The 21390-nt window shown below is 43.5% G+C and overlaps 1 pseudogene; it reads right to left on the minus strand.

The window, feature by feature from the left end:
• LOC147726882 (uncharacterized) overlaps positions 1-21390 on the minus strand; it is a 50452-nt pseudogene that overhangs the window by 17162 nt on the left and 11900 nt on the right.

Genomic DNA, 21390 nt, shown 5'->3' on the forward strand with positions numbered 1-21390 from the left:
GCCAAACTTCGGTGTGTGTACACACGGCTGTGCTACTTCCCCTAGCGGGTATTACCCTCATGGTTGTTGCATGGTGGGAGGTGGGGGGGGCTGGTCTCGACCTGATTGGGAGGTTGGAGTCTGTGGTGGGTGGAGGGTGGTGAGGCTTTTGTATTTTTTATGTGTTTTGAGTTATCTGTATATTGGGGCCAATCATAAGAGCAAGATGAGATACTTGTTGTGTACTGGGTTAGCGATATGTGATAATTGCTGCATGTTTTCCCAGAGGGCTTTACGTCACAAATTGTTATCATTAAGACGATGTAAGGTTCATGGCTGACCATTTGCGATGTTAACTTGGAATGTTCGGGGCCTCAAGTCTCCCAAGAAGGGGCAACAGGTGTTAGCATATTTAAACAGACATGGAGTGCAGGTGGCACTATTGCAGGAGACGCATCTAGCTCCTAATGCGACGTGCGGGTGCTAAGCAGGTGGGCGGGCTTTCAACTTGCTGCCTCGTATTCCTCCTATGCGAGAGGTGTGCTAATTCTGGTCAAAAGGGGGGTGGACTTTCGAATGCTACACACGTATACAGATGATGAGGGGCGGTGTGCTATGGTGTGCGGGAAGTTGTGTGGAACATTAGTCACCCAGCGTGTGAGACCCGCATCTGTGAACGGCTGCGGGAGTGGCCAGTTGCACCTGTTATTTGGGGGGGGGATGGGAGGGGGAGATCTGAACACGTATTTGGATGCTAAATTGGATAAATCCAACCCAGAGACGCATCGCACCCCCAGAATCGCTGCAAGTGTGCTACGGGCTATGGAAGAGTTTGGGCTGTGTGATGTGTGGAGGATACGAAATCCGGGGAGACAAGAAGGTACGCATGCGACACCTATGCATGGGAGCTGGTCAAGGCTTGACTACTGGCTAATTGATGATGAGCTCATGGAATGGGTGGTTGAGGTGGCGCCCCTCGCTCGCACGCTGTCAGATCATAACCCAGTGCGCCTGCTCTTGAGAAATCCGACTGGAGTACATCGTCCTTTCACGTGGAGATTATGTGCCGAGGCGCTTCAGGATCCTGTATATGAAAGGACCATACGTGACGCCATTGAGCAATACTTCACATTAAACAAGGGCACGGTAGATCAGACTGCAACGCTACGGGAGGCCTTTAAGGTCACCATTAGGGGGTATGTATCGGGACAGCGACAGGCATACTCAGAGATATAGGAACGCAATTGCAGAGAATTAAATCTGAGCTACACAACCTAGAACGAGATTATGTTAATAGCCCCGAATTGTCTAAACTAGCTAGGATACAAGAACTGATAGCTGAATATGATTCACAATCGGAGACAGAGATTAAGTACGTATCTCGCAGGCATAGAACGCTGGCATTCAAGATTAAGGCGAGATCTGAGCAGCAGCGGGTGGATAGGATAGTGGATGATGCGGGAGCGGAACAATTACGTGTGTTTTACGCAGATTTATATAGTACGCGAGGCTCGCTGACGGCTGAGGAATTTGAGGCATATTTGGATAACATTGGGTGCGCTTGTTTGTCAGGTTTGCAGCGTAAATATCTATGTCTTCCCATTGATGAGCAAGATATTAAATTGGCAATTGCGGCGCTGTCTAATGGTAAAGCGCCAGGCCCGGATGGGCTCTCGGTGGAATTTTATAAAAAAATTGCAGATCTCCTTGCGCCACACTTGCTGGAAGTTTATGCCGAAGCTTACGATGCCGGAATGCTTGCCCCATCACTGAGAGGCCCTCATTGTCACATCATTTAAGAAGGATAAGCCCCCAGAGCGATGTGATTCATATCGCCCATTGTCATTAATTAATATCGATGCCAAGATCCTAGCGAAGATTTTAGCAACTAATCTGCAGCCCCTGATGTCAGGCTTGATCCTGCCGGATCAGTCGGGCTTCGTGCCAGAGCGGTCCAAATCGCACAACTTGCGTATGCTTTTCTCCATGTTCCACGTGTTGGAGCCCACTCTAGAGGCGACGGCAGTGCTGCTGGACGCGGCAAAAGCATTCGACTCGGTGTAACAGCAGTATATGCATAGGGTCTTGCAACGTATGGGGTTTCCCCCAATGTTTCTCCAGTGGATAACGGTGCTGTACACGGAGCCATCGGCAAGAGTGCAAGTCGGTGGGTTGACATCTGAATCGTTGTGTATTGAGCGGGGTACTCGGCAGGGCTGCCCCCTCTTGGCTGATATGGGGGGGCAAGACGGCGAGAGTGCAATGGTCGGTTTTCACCAAGGACTATGAGCGGGGCGGTTTCGCGGCACCAGACTTCTATGTGTATTACTTGAGCGCGCAGGCACAATATCTGTATTACTGGTATCAACCGCATGCCTTCACGCCGCACGTTGCGGTGGAAGAAGGGGATGCAGCCCCAGTTCCTCTGCACAGTGTGGTCACTCATTGCTCGCGAGGCACCCCGAAGTCGGAGATCAATGCAGTTGATGCCACGATCTCGGCCTGGCAACTGATAGGGAAGTTGGCGCAGAAGCTGCCGCTGTATGCGCCGGATATACGCCTAGAGTATCATGCGCATCTATCGGTCACACGCGAGACCCCGTCTATGAGGGTGCTGAGAGAGGCAGGTGTTTCTCACATGCGGGATGTATATCCTGATGCACCTTTATTGAACAGGGAGACTTGAGCCATATTGTAAATCAATCGCTTTTATTCCGTTTTGCGATTCATCGGCTACGGCATGCTGCCCGGGAGCATTATACCACCTTTCCGGACAAGCCTCCAGCACTGCTGTCTTTGCAATCAGTTCTCACTGTACCTAATAATAAGAGTCTAGTTTCTAAATTGTATAAGCTAATGACGAAACGGTGTCGGACGTGGATTGGAGCTGGGCCAAGTGGAATACATGTTTATGTGTGGATATCTCTGAGGGCAACTGGAAACATATATGCGGATTGACTGGGAAACTCTGTAAGAATGGTAATCTCAAAATTATACATTTCAAATATATACATTAGGTGTATTATACCCCGGTACGACTGTATAGTTATGGATTGCGTGAGACGGCTAGTTGTGACAGGTGTGGACAGGATGATGCAGACTTTCTGCATTTAGCGTGGAATTGCCGGATGGTGGCAGCATTCTGGGATGCAGTGGTGAGTTGTCTATGTGAGATGGTTACCGTGGACCTTCCATGTACGCCGCTGGTGTGTCTACTGTTGTGTGCCACATATCAGGGGGGCGAATGGCAGGTTTGTGCACCTGGCGCCACTTCTGGCTGCTAGGAGGGTGGCGATCACATGGGGGAGAGGTAAACGACCTGCCCTAAAGGCCTGGCTGATCGATCTGGTGTACTGTCGTGATCACCTCAACGTATATGTGGAAGAGTTGCCCCTGTCGTCGAGGCCGAGGGACATCTGGGAGCCTCTGCGGGTGTATCTGCTTGCGGATTCTGAGTAGGCAACAGGTTGAAACTTGCGCACGGTGGGAGATGAATGTAGGATGTATGTGGCTGTGGGGTCCGAAAATGGGAACAGAGTGATTTCTGTAACAGGACTTGGACGGTCGACTCGCATTATGATTGTACCTTATCAATGACACAGCACTGTGATTTTGGCCTTTCATTTCTTTATTTTTATGTTTACATTGGGGATTTTCCTTTTTTGTTGATCTGCATCTGTTTTCCTTTTTTTTATCTGCTTGCTATCACGCCGGTGGAGCCCGTTGTATTCACTGGGGTTGTTCTAAGTAGCGACAGACTGTTGTTTAAGAAGGCTTGGTGATAACTCATATATGTGCTTATATTATGATTCAGATGTAGCTGTTTTGTTTTTTTGTTGGTGATGATTGCAAAATAAATTTAAAAAAAAATGAACTAAAAAAAAGTTTGACATCCAAAGACAATTTTTTTTTTTTAAATGATGTTTTAAGCTGCTCTTCCTTTTACCAGTTTATGGATTGACGGTAATGGAGATACCTGATTTGAAAATCAAAGACATAGCATATTTAAAAATTTAGACATATTACATTTCTTTGTTGTAACATATTTAGAAAAGTTACTATATGTTGACCAACACCTTCCATGAGGTAAGTATCCGGCAGAATAAGAATAGTCAATTCAATTCAAAAAGTGCTTTATTCGAGTATTACTCATAAAAGCAAGACAAACATACATACAATTAAAAAAACAATTAAATTTACATAATCAATCAAACAAGCACATACATATTTTGACAATTTAAAAACAATGACACATCATATGTACAGGTGCAAAAATCATTACCGTCGACAAATAGAGACCAGGGGGGAATGATCATAATAACAATGTAAATATCCCCAGGAGATCATACATTAAAAAAGAATTCATTGCATTAAAAAATCAATATTAAGCCAATGACAGAGTACATAAACAGAGAATAGACGAGTGTCTAGCAGTCTCTGGTCAGTTAAAAAATTTACAGAGAATAAACAATAGTTTAGCAGTCTCTGGCTATTTACTAAGCAGTTACAGAGAATAGACAAATGTCTAGCAGTCTCTGGGCGACTTGATGGCAGTATTTAACTTGCCAGCAGTCTCATCCTTAAAACCCACGCCCATCCCAGGTACTTTGCAATTGCAATATTGATCCATTCTTCAGTAGTAGATTTTACTATACGCAATGCCACCATACTACTTTTTGTACCTAAATTCCTACACATAGGAGCCAACCAGGCTTGCCTTGGGGCAGAATATACTGGGCAACAAAACAGAAAATGACCTAGGGTTTCTTTTCCTACCCCGCAGGCTGGACATAGTACTGCCCCCCCTGATTTCCATTTAGCTGTTAAGTTACAGAGGGGGAGCGAACCTACCCTCATTTGAAATAACAATTTCCTGTCCAGGGGGTTCATTATGTAGTCCCAATACTTTTCATAAATGGGGAACATTTTAGTTTCTAAGTAGCCAGTGGTCATAGTCCCACTGTTGGTGTTAAGTAAGCTACTATTGGCTACGTGTTCCCAAAATATGTCTTTTAACACAGTCTTAGAGGGAAATAAAGCCCCAGCAGGATCTGTCCATAAGGCATGAAGTCCTAAATTGAACAGTACAGTCTTTAATGTTTTAAACCACCTGATTTTATTGTAATGATCAGCTTTAATGACATCAGAGAACCCCTCCGCATAATGAGAGAGTTCTGGTGTGGTCCAAAGTCTGCGCCAGAATAATATCGGGCGCAGTTTGGCCTTTTCCGTAAGCTCTCTTCTACCTAACTCGTAACGCAGGGGCAATAGTGGGCTACTCTGTGGAGTACCCGTCAATGTCCTCAAAAATTTATTTTCGGATAGTTGGAGTTCATGGAGGTTTTCATACCCCCATAGCTCCGCACCATACAAGGCAGACCCAATTGCTTTTGCCTCGTATATTATCAGTGGTGGTTTAATTGGTTTAGTCATTGACTTCCTATGCTCCTTAATTATAGCCCCAGATAGCTGCTTGTGCCTTAATGTAGCGATGTTAAGGTGTTGCTGCCACTTATTGTCATTGGAGATCAAGATCCCCAGATAGGTGAAGGATTTTACAACTTCGAGAATGCGGCCACTCATGGTAATATTCGATTTAAAATTTCTATGTGGGTTAAAAGCCATGAGTTTTGTCTTGGTCGCATTCACCTCAAGTCCATGGTCAGTACAGAACCCGTCAAATATTGCCAATGCTTTTTGTAAGCCACTGGGGGTTTTTGATAAAATTAAAGTGTCATCGGCAAACATTAAAATGGGGACTTTCTCCCCAGCGAGAGAAGGGGCATCCACAGCCCGAGATTGCATGCGGGAAACAACACCATTAATAAAGAGGGTAAACAAGGTAGGGGCCATTGAACATCCCTGCCGAACCCCGCGCTCAACAGGAAATTCGGCAGTGTTGTTCCCGTATCCTCCCCATCTTATTTTGGCATAGTTGCCCTCATGCAGTCGCATAATTAAAATCAACAGATCCCCAGGGACCCCTAGTGTCTCAAGCACTTCCCACAGTTTCGCCCTCGGTACCAGGTCGAAGGCAGCCCGCAAATCAACAAATGCTGCATACAGGCTGCCTTCCCCTAGCACCACGGTCTTCCACTGTATTAGTTGAAAACGGAAGACTTGATCCACAGTGCTGGTTGCCCTGCGAAATCCGGCCTGAAAGGGGGATAAAATGTTGTGTTCATCGACCCAATCCAGCAACCTATTGACAACTACTCGGCCCACTATTTTCTGGATGGTATCTATTAAACTAATGGGGCGATAGTTACCGGGCTGTGCCCGATCTCCTTTTTTGTATATAGGGATGATTACAGCACCCCTCCAGGTCACTGGGATATCTGCCCCCCTGGTAATCAAATTTATCAACAAAAGAATGTATCTGCACCATCTATCAGTGTCATTCTGGAAAACATCTGCCGGCACCCCGTCAATACCAGGAGCCCGCCCACTACGAACAGTTTTTAAGGCAGCAAGTATTTCATTCTTAGTGAAGATGTCATCCCCAGTTGGTAAACCGTGCGTGCACCTTCTATCCACTGCCTGATCTCTAGAAGCATACTTCTCGCTAAAGAACGTAACCCAAGCATCCTGGGGGACATTATTAGTGCTTGCTTCTTCTATCCTATCATGTCCCCATTTAACTATATGCCAAAATAACCTGGAGTCCTTACGGTCACTAGCATTTTTTAGGTTGTTCCAGTGTGCCTCATCCCAATCTTTTTTCGCTCTTACTATACATTGTTTGTAATGCTTTCTGGCAGATCTAATTGCCTCTAAATTCTTGTTTTTAATAGCATCACCCAAGGAGGTTCTTGCCAACCTACATTCGTGATTGTACCAACGTGCTGGTCTGTGGGCATGCATCTTTTTATTTGCCGGTTTCAGGAAATGGCCTCTAATTTCATCAAAGAGAGCTTCATGGACCTTAGTGGCATTATTTATACTAGGAAGAAGCCCAGTTTCACCCTCAAGGGCCATGATAGCCCTGTCAGTTGCCATGTTTATTTTTTCCATAACCAGCTGATCAGTTTTAACACTAGTCCACCTCAGCCTACGTAAATCGTTTGTAGGTACAATCAACGGGGGTAAGGGATCGATAGAAGCACTGGGGGCAATCACATCAGACAGCCACCATTTGTGGAGGACGCAAAGAGGATTATGGTCACTCTCAGGCCTTTCCTTAACCTCCATATCAATAATGGATGACCAAAGGGCCATACAGCATATAGCATAGTCAATACGACTCTTGGATCTTCCATTATCAAAGGTCATGGCTGATACTCTGTCTGACTTAGTACGACCATTCAGAGCCCTTAACCCATATTCAAGGCACATAGCATTCAGGCTTAGAATATCCTCGGTCCAGCGAGTTATTGGGGTTAGATCAAGTGCAGGGATTTCCCACAGATTGTCTTCCTCCGCACCTAAAAAAGCCTCACCAGTATCAAGGGGTTCAAAAGTACGGTTTAGGTCTCCTGCCAGTATGATGTTATTCCCAGAAGAGTGAGTATCTAGGTAACTGTACAGAGACGATAAGACCGCAGATTTACCAGCATTTCCCCCTCTAACATATAAGTTATAGATGTCAATGGGAGTAGAGGAGTCCCTCTCTAGTCTAATGAGCTGGATGTCTTTGTGATTTAGCTCTAGATTTTTTACTAGGATCTTCAGGGACTGACGGACCCATATAGTGAGACCTCCCATTGGTCTCCCCTTGGGACCTTTGATGGCCGGTACATAATAATTCAGATACCCCAATGCATAAACAGGATCACAGGCCCAAGTTTCTTGGAAAATACAGACGTCATACTTGCTAACAAATTCAAACCACTCTCCACAGTCCATTTTGGAACATAGCCCAGCTATATTCCAAGATAGTAGGTTCCCAGAGGCATGCTCCCCACATAAATCAGAACTAAGAACAGGCCTGTTCGTATTTACATCCACATTGACATTACCTTCTACTATTAGATTTGTTAATCCTACTGAAACATCTGGAGTACATGACTCATTTAGAGAGCCCATGGCTCGAATATGCCCCCCTGTTGCACACAAGGATGCGGATATTTGCAGCTGAGGCATACAATTAGTTATTTGTCAATCACAAGCATCTAGATTGGAAAGAGCAGAAAATCTGTTTTCTAAACCTAGTCCCCACTCAACGGAACCAAAATTCTTACTACCCCTTTTGGTTACAACGTTCCATTTTGTTCTTAAGGTGCTTGGATTGGGGCCTCTGCCTTTTCGAGGATAAAAGAAGTCAAGGGTCAGTGGTACGATAGAAGTGGAGCGTCTCTGTGGCGGAAAAATATTAGGCATTATGTTTGGTAATGCATCAGGGTGTGAGAGATTAAGCACAACGCAATCGCCCTTGAACTTTTTTTCTCTGTTCCCAATCCACTCCACTCTTCTTGCATTTACCAGTTCCTCAGCCAGTTGCTGTTTCCCCCACGGAGATATGGCCATGTTGTTGGTTAGGTTTCAAAGAGGGGGGGAGGCGAGAGGACACTATTAACCACTCAAGATGGTGGAAGGTCCAGTAGCAGCTTAGTGTCCGTACTGAGTACTAGAGAGGCCAATCAAAAATTGGGGTTGCTGCACTGTTCCTAGAGGAAAAGAAGGGAGGGAGATTGTTAGCTGGCGTGACCAAGGAGGGGAATTAAATGATACCCTGCGGCATCCATTATGTTGGATGTATTTGCCTCACACACCCCGAGGAGTGTCATGCTTCATCATCGGCGGTTGCTCCTCGTCGGGGAGGCGGTGCAATCCCCGACGGGCACACCTCAGAGAGGGGCTCTTTGGCGGAGATCTTTTTCCAACTGCCTTTTGGTGAAGTGGGGGTATGTGGGCAGGGTAGTGTATGTGTTGTTGGTTAGCCAAGATAAAGATTTATTTACAAGCGATGCTGTTGATTCAGCTTCACCGGAAGCCAGAGGGGGTACGTTTGCTAATACAAGAACTAATGGCGAGGCTTCCACCACCAGCTCAAATGACCCTTTCGAGGTATTAGGTTCAACAATAGAATGGGCGGGGGGTGCAACACCAGAGCTAAATTCCGGTAGGTTCATCAGAGGAGCCACTGGGGGGTTTGGAATAACAGTGGGTGGCAGTTTATTTGCTAAAATGTCATTAACCAGAGGTTGTACATTGGATGTAATGACTTCAGGGAGTTTCCCTACTTCACCCAGCGTTTTACCAAGGAGACCTTCCAATTTAGTCACTTCAGCGGATAGCTTATCAATTTTGCTTATCAAAGGTTTGACTATACCTTTGATTTTTATGTCCATCAGACTGCAAAATTTCTGAAGTAGAATATTAGAGAAGGTTACATATGTTTCCCCCAAGGGATCGTCCTCCTCCACACAAGAGGTTTTCCTTGGTGGTGTTGCAATTTTGTTTTTGGCTGACCTTAACCCCGGTCGTTTTTGTATAGCTTTCCTTTTGACCCCTGTAACCCTTGGTGCTGGAATTGGAACAATGGGAGGGGTAATAAGCTCACAGATCATAGGACTCAGAGGCACTACGTCAATGTCATTGTTATCTTCGGTGCTGGCCACTATGCCACTTGGTTGAATGGTGACAGTATCCTGTGAGGGAGCTTGTGCCACTCCAGAGAGGCTAGTATTTATCAGGTTAAAAGGATCCTCAGTTTCTATGTCTACTAGTGGGGATTGTGTGGATGAGTCCAAACCCAACGAGGACCTTCTATCACTGTTTATTTTCGCCACTACCTGGACTAAATAGTTCTCCATAGTGTTAGTTGCAGGCGTTGACTTTTTACCAGGCAAACCAGGCATGTGTGCAGATGGTTAGGTAACAGGACGTAATGTATGAATGTTAAAAAGCGAGTTACCTGACAGACGATGAATTAGCAGCTCAATGAACGTCTGTAGGCCTGTAGATGTTTGGGCAGAGTTCCTGGCCCAACCCAACCTTGTCCAACCTCGGACGGCCTCAGACGGCCCGCCCTTTGCCCGGGCTTCGCCCCGGGCGTCCCGCTCGCGTCCCGCGTAGCTGGCCCTTCGGCGCTTTTGTGCGCCTCCCCTGGCGCCCTCGCGGTGTCACAACGCGCGCCGCCGCGTAGGCTGCCGGGAATCGTAGTCCCGGAGCGGCGGCGCGACCAGACTGCAAAGAAAGTGACTCTCGGCGGTGGCGGCGTGGGCTGACTGTCCTGGCGTGCTGCGGCGTGAGGCAGGTAAGTTTTTTTGTTCTCCCAAGGCTCCGCCGGCCCTTCGGCGCTTTTGTGCGCCTCCCCTGGCGCCCTCGCGGTGTCACAACGCGCGCCGCCGCGTAGGCTGCCGGGAATCGTAGTCCCGGAGCGGCGGCGCGACCAGACTGCAAAGAAAGTGACTCTCGGCGGTGGCGGCGTGGGCTGACTGTCCTGGCGTGCTGCGGCGTGAGGCAGGTAAGTTTTTTTGTTCTCCCAAGGCTCCGCCGGCCCTTCGGCGCCTTTGTGCGCCTCCCCTGGCGCCCTCGCGGTGTCACAACGCGCGCCGCCGCGTAGGCTGCCGGGAATCGTAGTCCCGGAGCGGCGGCGCGACCAGACTGCAAAGAAAGTGACTCTCGGCGGTGGCGGCGTGGGCTGACTGTCCTGGCGTGCTGCGGCGTGAGGCAGGTAAGTTTTTTTGTTCTCCCAAGGCTCCGCCGGCCCTTCGGCGCTTTTGTGCGCCTCCCCTGGCGCCCTCGCGGTGACACAACGCGCGCCGCCGCGTAGGCTGCCGGGAATCGTAGTCCCGGAGCGGCGGCGCGACCAGACTGCAAAGAAAGTGACTCTCGGCGGTGGCGGCGTGGGCTGACTGTCCTGGCGTGCTGCGGCGTGAGGCAGGTAAGTTTTTTTGTTCTCCCATGAGGTAAGTATCCGGCAGAATAAGAATAGTTAATCTGGCCCACATACACTGTCCAACACCTTCCCTGAGGTAAGTACATGGTGGTCTAAGACTAGTTAATCTGGCCCACAGACACTGACCAACACCTTCCTTAATGAAAGTACCCAGCGGAGTAAGAATAGTAAAACTTGTCCCAAGTCACTGCTCAACACCCTCCCTGAGGTAAGTTTTCAGCAGAGTAAGAATAGGAAAACGTGCTCTCAGAAAACAGAGTTACATCATTGCACCAGTATAAGTTTTAAAAATAGATTAGGCAAATTAAAAGGTTGTTTCATTTGTACCTGTAAATTGGATGTTTTTTTTCTTTCATGCAACTGATATTTTAAGATGATCCTCCTTTTACCAGTTTATTGATTGACGGTAATGGTTCTCTATAAGATATCTGGTTAGAAAAACGGAAAAGTACCCGACGGAATAAGAATAGTTAATCTGGCCACAAGACACTGACCAACACCTACCCTGAGGTAAGTACCCCGTGGAGTAAGAATAGTAAATCATGCATCCAGACTCTGACCAAAACCTTCTCTGAGGTATGTACCCGGCTGAATAAGAATAGTTAATCTGGCCCACAGTCACTGACCAACACCTACCATAAGGTAAGTACCCAGCTGAGTAAGAATAGTAAATCTGTCTCCCAGACACCGACCAACACCTTCCCTGAGGTAAGTACCCAGCGTACTAAGACTAGTTAATATGGCCCCAGGACAGTGACCAACACCTTCACTGTGGTAAGTAACCGGTGGAGTAAGAATAGTAAATCTAGTTCCCAGCCACAGACAAACACCTTCCCTGAGGGAATTACCCGGCGTACTAAGAATATTTGATCTGGCCCCAAGACACTGACCAACACCTACCCTGAGGTAAGTACCCTGTGGAGTAAGAATAGTAAATCATGCATCCAGACTCTGACCAACACCTTCCCTGAGGTAAGTGCCCTGCAGAGTAAGAATAAAAAAAACTGGCCCACATACTCTGACCAACATCTTCCCTGAGCTAAGTACCTGGCGGACTAAGAACGAAAAATCTTGACACTAGGCAATGGCCAAACATAGTCCCTGCAGAAAATTAGTTCACTCCTTGTTTTTTGTAAAAAAAAAAAAACTGCTTCTCAATTCCGAGAAAGCAAAAATTAAAATAATGATATAATTAAAAATGCAACAACCATGCACTATTATACTTGTACTCCGAGAAAATATTTCAAGGAATCTCACATTTAAAAACACATGCGTTTTCACTCAAAATATTGACTAGTTACTTTATTTTTGCTATTTGCCCTCTACTCACTAACTTAATGATATTTAATTGGTTACTTTTACTTCTGGGTTATTTGTAGATATATGTCATCTGTCACGGACATAAGGTGTGTAAAAACTGTTTGACACACAATGGCTTATGGAAACTTGGTTTGTGTGACATTTTGATAATAAAAGCAATTTAAAAAAAAGCTAATACATATTTTCCTTACTTTTGTGATAATATTTTTACTGTTGGATGTATTTGTCACTCTCCTCAGTTAAGTACTGTAAAGTATAAATTAAAATACATTTTGTTAAAACTTTCACCCGATTTACTATGCCTTTATATTAATAATTGTGTGTTAAAACATGTACTTACTTTGGACAGTAGATGGCAGTGACGGTCTAAAATAGAGTCTGCTTTCTCCAGTTGCACACAACAGTGTTAACTCTCTAGATGGCGGCGAACCACTGATAATAAAATGGTGGACGGCCCTTTTTATATGTTAATTGAGTGACAATGATAATTTAAAGTAAAATAGGTGTTAGAATCTGCATTAAAAATTATGTCAAATGGTGACTAAAAGTGTATTTTAAAATGTTTATTTCTAAATAACAAGTGATCTTCTTTGTTGAATTTTTCTGCCATATTGCTTGGGGACACGTTTTTAGAGGGTCAGTGAAAGTGGCAAAAGACAAACGCTGTCACTACTCAAGACATATTTTTTTGCCTATCAGTATCATTATGTTTATTTCAGTGTAATTTGTGCTTAATGGACGTTGGATGCTTTGTAACGTTTCTATGCATGTTATAATCCTGCATTCTAAAATTCAGCGTGGGAAAGCCACTTGCGAAGTAAAATTTGCATGGTAATGCCATGCATTGTAATTGTAAGCGTGGTATAATCATATATTCTAGGTGCAAACTTTACTAAGTGGTAACCAGTTACATACAGGGCGCTCAACAGATTCGGGGAAAGTACAATATATTAAATCTTCAACGGTGCTCCAAAGCAAGAGGGGTTGGTTACCATGCAGCCCCACCTCAATCCACAAAAGCAGATAGCAATATATCAAAATTATTATCCCTGAGCCCTCAAAATGTAAAATAAATAAGTAAATGTCCACAGATAAGTAATCTTTCTCAAAGAAGTATTCCTCAATTTGGCACAGTCCAGTCCGTTAATTCATATTCTGTATCCATATAAATTCAGCTCACAAAATCCATGTATTCCAAAATAATATTTATTGTTCCAATGTATCCTTAGAAAATAGCAGCCAACACGTGTTTCGTCGTGCTAATTTTAGCACTATGACTTCTTCAGGGCTGCAACCCGAAATAACAATACGTAAGCATACTGCTAGTACACACGTTCTACATTACATCATTGTCTGTTCGAGTATTAGGTACACCACAAGCATAGTAGGTGGTGCAGTGTCTTTCAAGAGTTGGGAGAGCCTTGGTTAAATCTTAAGTGCGTTAGTTCTTTCCCTGGCCCAGCAGGGCTCTGCTCTGGGTACTGCTAAAGCTTACTTGTCTGCCATTTTGGTGTTTTTGCATTTGCCAGACTAACCTTCCTTGTTCATGTCACCTGTTATGAGTTGATTCCTCAAAAGTCTTCCAACACGATTCCTCCCCAGTCGGATCTTAATTTGGACCTCACTCTTCTTTTCTGTGGTTGTTCGAGTTGCTGCAAAACTGTCCACTTCACCTGCTTACTATCAAGACGGATTTTCTAGACTCAACAGGGATGTTGAAGCTAACCCTTTTCAAAAAAACTGAAAAATCGTGTCCAAATATTGTTTTTCAGCAATGTAGAAGTAATTTGCTAAAAAGCAGCATGTATTACTTTAAGAATTTTTAATGTGCACAGTATCCCTCTTCACTTAATTGATCCATCATGGCTGGTTTTATCAGTAATTTGTTATTACAGTATTACTATTAGAAGAGACAGGATAGAAGAGTCAAAAGTAATACAAATCTCACCATCGCAGGCAAAAGACACCTGAGCTAGGCAAATCCTATGGTTCATAAAGTAATGCTTTTGCTCCATTACACATAAATTACAGAACCAGGTGGTTATACCAACTGTCATTACTCTTGTATCACACAGCAATCGTAATATCACAGAAAGCGATATCAATGCAGATGATACAATACATCTGCACAAAAAATTAAATAGCAGCTAAACATAGGTTCACCCTGGAACTAAGTTTTCAGAACAGAGCTAAAGCTTTCAATCAAACACCAGCTTTAAAATATCTTTCACAAATTGAGTCTTAATATCTGAAACATCAGCTTGCCAGTTTCTGAAAAAGCTGGCATTTCACTTTAAATGTATATATATGTGTATATATTTTCACTCGAATTGTCCTGAAGCAGAGGGAGCACTTTTCAGTCAGTGCTCACGTCGAGACCAGGACAGTGTCTTGCATTTATTCCACACAAAAAGAATTGTCGCGTCACACCTCTTGGTAGTTTTTCAGATGGTTTATATCAGATCGTGATTAACTCCTACGCGTTTCGAACCGTAGTTCTTGATCACGGCAGTGTTTCACAGTTGTCCCTTTTCCCTTTCTCTCTTTATATCGCAGCACCCTGATGGCTGTTGTGGTGCATTGTGGGCCATGTAGTATGTGTTTGATGTTTCAATATCCTGTTGGTGATAATGTCAAGCAGCGGGGTTCAATGATTATTACATTACATTTCGCGCTTCTCTAAGGTTAGATGAATAGCGCTCGCTCGATTCATGGTGGCGCCATCAATACATTGATCAATGTCACAGTAGCTTTTACATTGATTGTGTAAGTAATTATTAACTAAGTGTCTGTTGGCATCTCTAGGGCTGAGTGCCCTTGGCCCCCGCCGCGCATTTCTCACCCAGTTGATTACATTTCTATATCAATCTCTGTTTGTGCCGTTCGGCCAACAGTAGCACATCACTTTTATACAATTGTGCACTTAAAATGAAAACAAATAATATTCAATAATAGATCATATTAGGAAGGAAGTCTTTGCAGCATGTCCACGTTTATCAATATTGTTAGAGGATTTGGATGTCCTCTTTTTTCCTTTTTCTCTCTTCCTGTCATTGACCCAGGAAGAGACAATCTTGGTTGGGGATGTGACTAGTCCGTATGTTGTCAACAGTCTATCTCCTATAGGTGGACGTACATCTCCTCATCTCCGTTTAAACCTGACGGTTGCATTGTTCTGAATCTCATTATTAACTTCGACTTCAGTCTTCTCCGCTTTTGAATTCGATTCCCACCTCGTTCATGCTGTGGGATTATCGCCAGACCAAAATATTTGACATCTAGCCATGTTTTTCCTTGGTGGGTAGTAATATGTTTAGCCATTGCATACGTGTAGTCCCCATTTTGTATGGCACAAGTGTGCTCCAATATCCCTTTCTTTAGGGGATATACTGTGCTCCCGATGTATTGTGTTCCACAACAGCATTGCACCATATAAACCACAAAGGATGAATCACAAGTTATGTTCTCCCTTATTTCAAAGTTCTTTCCCGCTGGATCTTTGAGATTTTTTATGTTGCGGCCTATTTTGCAGGCTTTGCACGTCATGCATTTTTTAAAGCCCTTAGTTCTTATATGGAGCCAGGATTCAGGTTTTTTAGTTTCAAAGTGACTTTGCACCTATACTATTTCCTATATCAGGATCTTTTTTGAGTATGTGCCAATATTTCATGAGTGTCTTTTGAATTTTATAACTTTCTTTGCTGAAGGTTATTATCATTTGAGGCTGTTCATCTTTTGATGCTGTTTTGTCAATTGTGTTGCTGGTGTCTTGAGTCTCTCTTTCAATTCTATCATGGTCTGCTCTTTCTTCTTTACTCAGTAGTGTTTCTGCTCTGGTTTTCTTCCTCGCCTTGGCTTCACCGCTGTTTAAATCTGTGTGTTTGTATCCACACTGTAAGAAACGCATTTTGGTTTCTGCAAATTTCTTTTCTATTTCTACATCCTCTGAGCAGTTTCTTTTCCTCCGTAACAGTTCACCGTACGGTATGCTCTTTTTTACATTTTGAGGGTGAAAGCTCAGCCCATGTAGCAGGCTATTAGTTGCTGTTTTCTTTCTGTGGACAGTTGTTTGTATTTTGTTGTCCTTAACATAGACCTTGGTGTCTAAAAAGTCTATTTCCTTTGCACTTACTCTGCATGTACATTTTAGGCCCACATCATTAGTATTCAGAATTGAAAAGAAGGTTTGAAACTCTGATTCTGTTCCTTTCCACAATAGGAACAAATCATCGATAAAACGCAGCCATAGTGCTACGTTTGCCATATAGTGGTCGTTTTCTTCTCTCCAAGCTATGCTCCTCTGCCACCACCCCATCATGAGATTAGCATAGCTTGGAGAGAAGGAAACTCCCAAGGCTGAACCACACCACTGTGTATAGATCTTTTTGTTGAAGAGAAATACGTTGTTGTATAGGCACATCGTTATCATCTCGATTAACATCTTTGAATGTTCCAGCTCGTTTATTGGTCGTTGTTGGAGGAAATACCGGATTGCCTGTATCCCCGTTTCGTGGTCAATAGAGGTGTACAGTGACACCACGTTGATTGTCACTAACAAATATGTTGGTTGCCACTGGGTGTTCATCAGTATGCGCAAGAAATCGCCGGTGTCCTTTATGTAGGAACTTAGCGTTGGAACGATTGGAGCTGTAAAATGGTCTACGTAAGTTGAGATGTTCTCGTACAAGCTCCCACAACTAGAAATAATGGGCCGTCCTGGTGGCTTATTTAGTGTCTTGTGGACTTTCGGAAGAAAGTAAATGGTTGGAGTGATTGGATTGTCAACCATTGAGAATTTCTTCTCATCTTCCGTTAACAGTCCCTTTTTCTGCCACAAATCCAGTTTCTTGCTTAGGTCCATCATGAGGTCGTGAATGGGATTCTTCTGTAAGACTTTGTAATTCTTTATTTCACTTAATTGTCGCATGGCTTCCTCTGTGTAATGCTGTTTCTCCATCACAACTATGTTTCCGCCTTTGTCTGCAGGTTTGATTTCAATTATTATTCTTGAGAGTTTGTATTGCCATGCGTTCTTTTCTAGTCAGATTTTTCTGATTTGTTTGGTTTGAATTGCTCTGCATTTTATCTAGATCTCCCATCACTAGGTCATGGAATATATAGATCTTGTTTCCTGGATGGAGGGCAGGCAAAATTTTGATTTCTTTTTTAATTCCGTAGCTATTCGTCTGCTTGTCTGTATTCCCATTTCTTCCAAAATGTGAGTGTTAGGTATCTGGGAATCTGTTGTTTTGATTTGCCAATTCATATGCAACCCGAAGCTGTGGTACTTCTGCTATTTTGTATGTCTGTGGATCTTCCACTTGTGTGGCTGGGTCTTGGGGAGTTGGTCTATTCGATGGTAATTTCGTGAATCATTTTTTGTTTTAATTTTCTTATGTATTTGTAGAGATCTATTTTGGTCTCAATGGGATCCTGATGTATTTTAGGGCAAAATGAAAGCCCTTTATTGAGGAGATTTTTCTCAGCTCCTGTTAAGTTGTGTCTTGATAGATTAAGGACTAGATCTGGGATTCTTTACCTGTGACATTTATTTTCTCACCACTGTGCGGGTCCTCAGATTGTATCTGCCGCTTCTGCCTCTTGCCTCTTCTTGTTTTTTTTCTTGGTTTCTTGAGGGAAAGAATCTCCTTCCCCTTGCTCTTGTTTGACCTGAGCTGCGGCCTCTTGTCTTGCCCCGGGGTGTTTGCTGCTCTTGGTAGAGCAGCTTGATCTCCTCTAAAAAAGAACATTTTCTCAGGCCCATTGGTCTCTGCTCCCCCTCACTGAAATCAGATTCCGATTCACTCGTTAGTTGGCCGGTAGTTGGATCAGTGTTTGTTTTCCATTGTTGATTGAAGACTTCAAATCATTTCGCAAATGTGAGGATTGTTCCAAACTCGTAATAATCCTCATCCCTATGGAATTTGCGTTGTTTTCTGTCTTGCACTTCATCTTCGTGCTTGTCCAAATTCCGTTCCATATCAGCTTTTAGTTTTTTAATTACTCCACTGTTTTCTTTTGTTGCTATTATTTGGCTCTCAATGTCTGCTATTTTTTGGTGAAGCTCCTCTACTTCTTTCCTAGCATACTTTATGATGATTAACATCATATTCCTCGAGCAGTCCATATTGTTCTAGCCCCACTCCTCAAGCATCTCAGGTTTGGTGTCCGGATGGTTCGGGAGCGTAAATATGAGGAGCCCTCTCTGCACCATGTCGCATTCCACATATTTCTCTAGGGTGATGATTTCCCAACCCCGAGATATTTCTTTATGCATTCATTTTTCCAATTGCATAAAGAGCTGTTTGATTGTAGTGACTGTTGGTCGTGTTTCCTTGCCCGCCTCTTCAGCATTTTTTGATGTTGCTGTTCCTCTTTGGAACATACTCTCTGCTTTGGACATTCTTTTTGCTGTTCTTTCCTCCATTCTTAGTTAGTATTTTGTTTCCTGTTGATATCTATTTAATATCTGTGCACTAGCCCCTTTCTCTATTTTTATCGCTGCACCCTGATGGCTGTTGTGGTGCATTGTGGGCCATGTAGTATGTGTTTGATCTTTCAATAAACGTTGTGTAATAATCATTGAACCCCACTGCTTGACATTACCACCAACAGGATTAACAAGCGTGTAAATATGGCTCCTTAATAACGTTTATTGAAACATCAAACACATACTACATGGCCCACAATGCACCACAACAGCCATCAGGGTGCAGCGATATAAAGAAAGAAAGGGAAAAGGGACAACTATCAAACACTGCCGGGATCACAAACTACTGTTCGAAACGCGTAGGAGTTAATCACGATCTGAAATAAACCATCTGAAAAACTACCAAGAGGTGTGACGCGACAATTCTTTTTGTGTGGAATAAATGCAAGACACTGTCCTGGTCTCGACGTGAGCACTGACTGAAAAGTGCTCCCTCTGCTACAGGACAATTCGAGTGAAAATATGTCATTTGAGATGTCATCAGTGATGTCATGAGTGATGTCACTGACCATGTCATGAGTGATGTAATATGTGAAGTCATCAGCAGTGCATTGCGGGCGCGCGATTTATAGTTAGTTGAAGTAACTATAACGGGGGAATTTCATTGGTTTTATATGAGTAAAATATCCAGCTAACTATAACATGTGTCAAACCTATGGTTTTTTCAGTGAATTTCATAGGTTTTTTTAAATGCAACTTCCTAACTATAACGTGTTTAAAACCTATGTTTTTTTCAGTGAATATATATATATATATATTCAATCACTTTACGAGAGGATTAGTTTCCGGGATCCATATCCCATTGTCAGGTGGCGTGTTGCACTCGGCCAATCCCACCGCCGAGTTTAGTCAATATCCAAAGTTTCTGCTACGATAAGCAAAACACGCTCTCAGAAAGGTACAGCTAGTGGAAGTTTATTCACAAGGTAATGCTACGCGTTTCAGCACAAGGGTGCCTTGATCACACGTTAACCTTAGACCAATCAGGAACATCTTATGTACAAACAAAAATGACCACCATGTTTGGTAAACATAATAGAAGGACAATGGCATCATAAGAATTGCGTCGGCCATTAGTAACTAGTCTTTTTACATTGTATCTCTATTGCATCATAGAAATGTAAAAATAGAAACAGTAAATTCACTTAATGTGTTGCAAGAGACTTGTAATCCTTTCCCAAGTTAATCAAAGTCCGAGATCAATTGTAACACAACGTTTAAGCCTGGTATACCATTATTGTGAGTGAGCCATATGCATTAATTCATTTATGCGTAAATTATATTTTGTGAGCATAAACATTAAGAGCACATACGATTACCATTTGTATAGTGAGAAGATTGCGGATGAATGGCCCCTTGATGCCAACATGTTCTCAATTAGACCCCAAAACATCAGTGAGCAACGGCGTATATGGAAACGACGTATAAACGATAATGCCAGAGCACCCTGAATTAAATTATCGGGTGGTGCTTAATTTAATTAACGCTTGCTGCCATAAGCATGTAGTAAGGGCACTGTGCTCTAAAATTAAATAAACTGTACAAATCATTTTAGTCATGCATTGCAGTCAGGGTCAAATTATGCATATATAGTGATTGCATATCCGCATTTAACCTAACTTCAGCCAAGGTCCAGGTAATGGTATCAATAGTGCACCTGTGTAGGAGAGCACCTTCCACTCGGTCTAGTGCCCACAAGGGTTAATTCAAGGAATATCCATTACAACTACAGTGATACTGACTAAATCAGCATCAGACCATAAAGCAGTGAATCGTCGGACACATTTATAAAAAAAAATGCATAAACGCCAATAACAGAATATACGGATGATGCTTAATCCGTGTGAAGTGCTTACTGCAAGGCATATATGGGGGTCAAAATTACATTGTGCGTATAAGGTAATTACATTTCCGCATGGAATCAACTTATAACTGGAAGCTAATGTCAAGGCATCAAAGGGACTTATTTCCAAATTGTAGATTTCGCTCGGTCTAGTGCCCGAGAAGGTCAAGAATAAGGATTCTATAAGTAACCAGGCCAAGTCTCTTAGTCTCTTAGGTATCATTCCTCCACGAAGTGATCGATATAGGTTCAAACTAGAGTGTTCCATCAAGGTAAACAGAGTGCATCTAGATCCGAAGGATCAAAAAAGTGGGGGTATAAAATAACAAAGGTGATGGTGTATTTCTTAGCTTATCATGGTGAGGTGACAGTCTTCTATTCAATTCAGTCATGTGAGGGTCAGTGCAGTGCTCAGATTTTCTAAGGAGTGGTGTGCCCCCGACAGGCTCCTAGAAAATAAGGTAACAAAAACAGTTGGTTAAAATAGATTAAAAAACATGGTTATACATTTTCATCAATCAATTTACATGAACGATCAGATTGCAATATTATACACAAGGACACAATTAAATTGCGATGGACCAATACTTTGGCTATTAAAGGTCAAGTCTGGTAAAGTTAATCCATGTGGAGATGGGTTGCAAGTTCTTCATCCAAGTTGTGCCCCCCAGGGAATTTAGTCTCCAGTTCTAATATCCATTTGGATTCTCTTTTCCTAAGGGCAAGTTCGCGATTCCCGCCCCGCTTGCCAATATTGACCTGTTCAATTGCATAGTATCTTAACAGGTCGTTGTTTGATTGGTGTGCGGCTTGGAAGTGTCTTGCAATGGGGTATTTGGGGTCTTAGGGTTAATGGCCCTCAAATGTTCCTGGACCCTTTTCTTTGCCATGCACGATGTACTGCCCACGTATTTT

The sequence above is a fragment of the Lissotriton vulgaris genome, chromosome 3_1, assembly GCF_964263255.1.
Source record: "Lissotriton vulgaris chromosome 3_1, aLisVul1.2, whole genome shotgun sequence".
NCBI lineage: Eukaryota > Metazoa > Chordata > Amphibia > Caudata > Salamandridae > Lissotriton > Lissotriton vulgaris.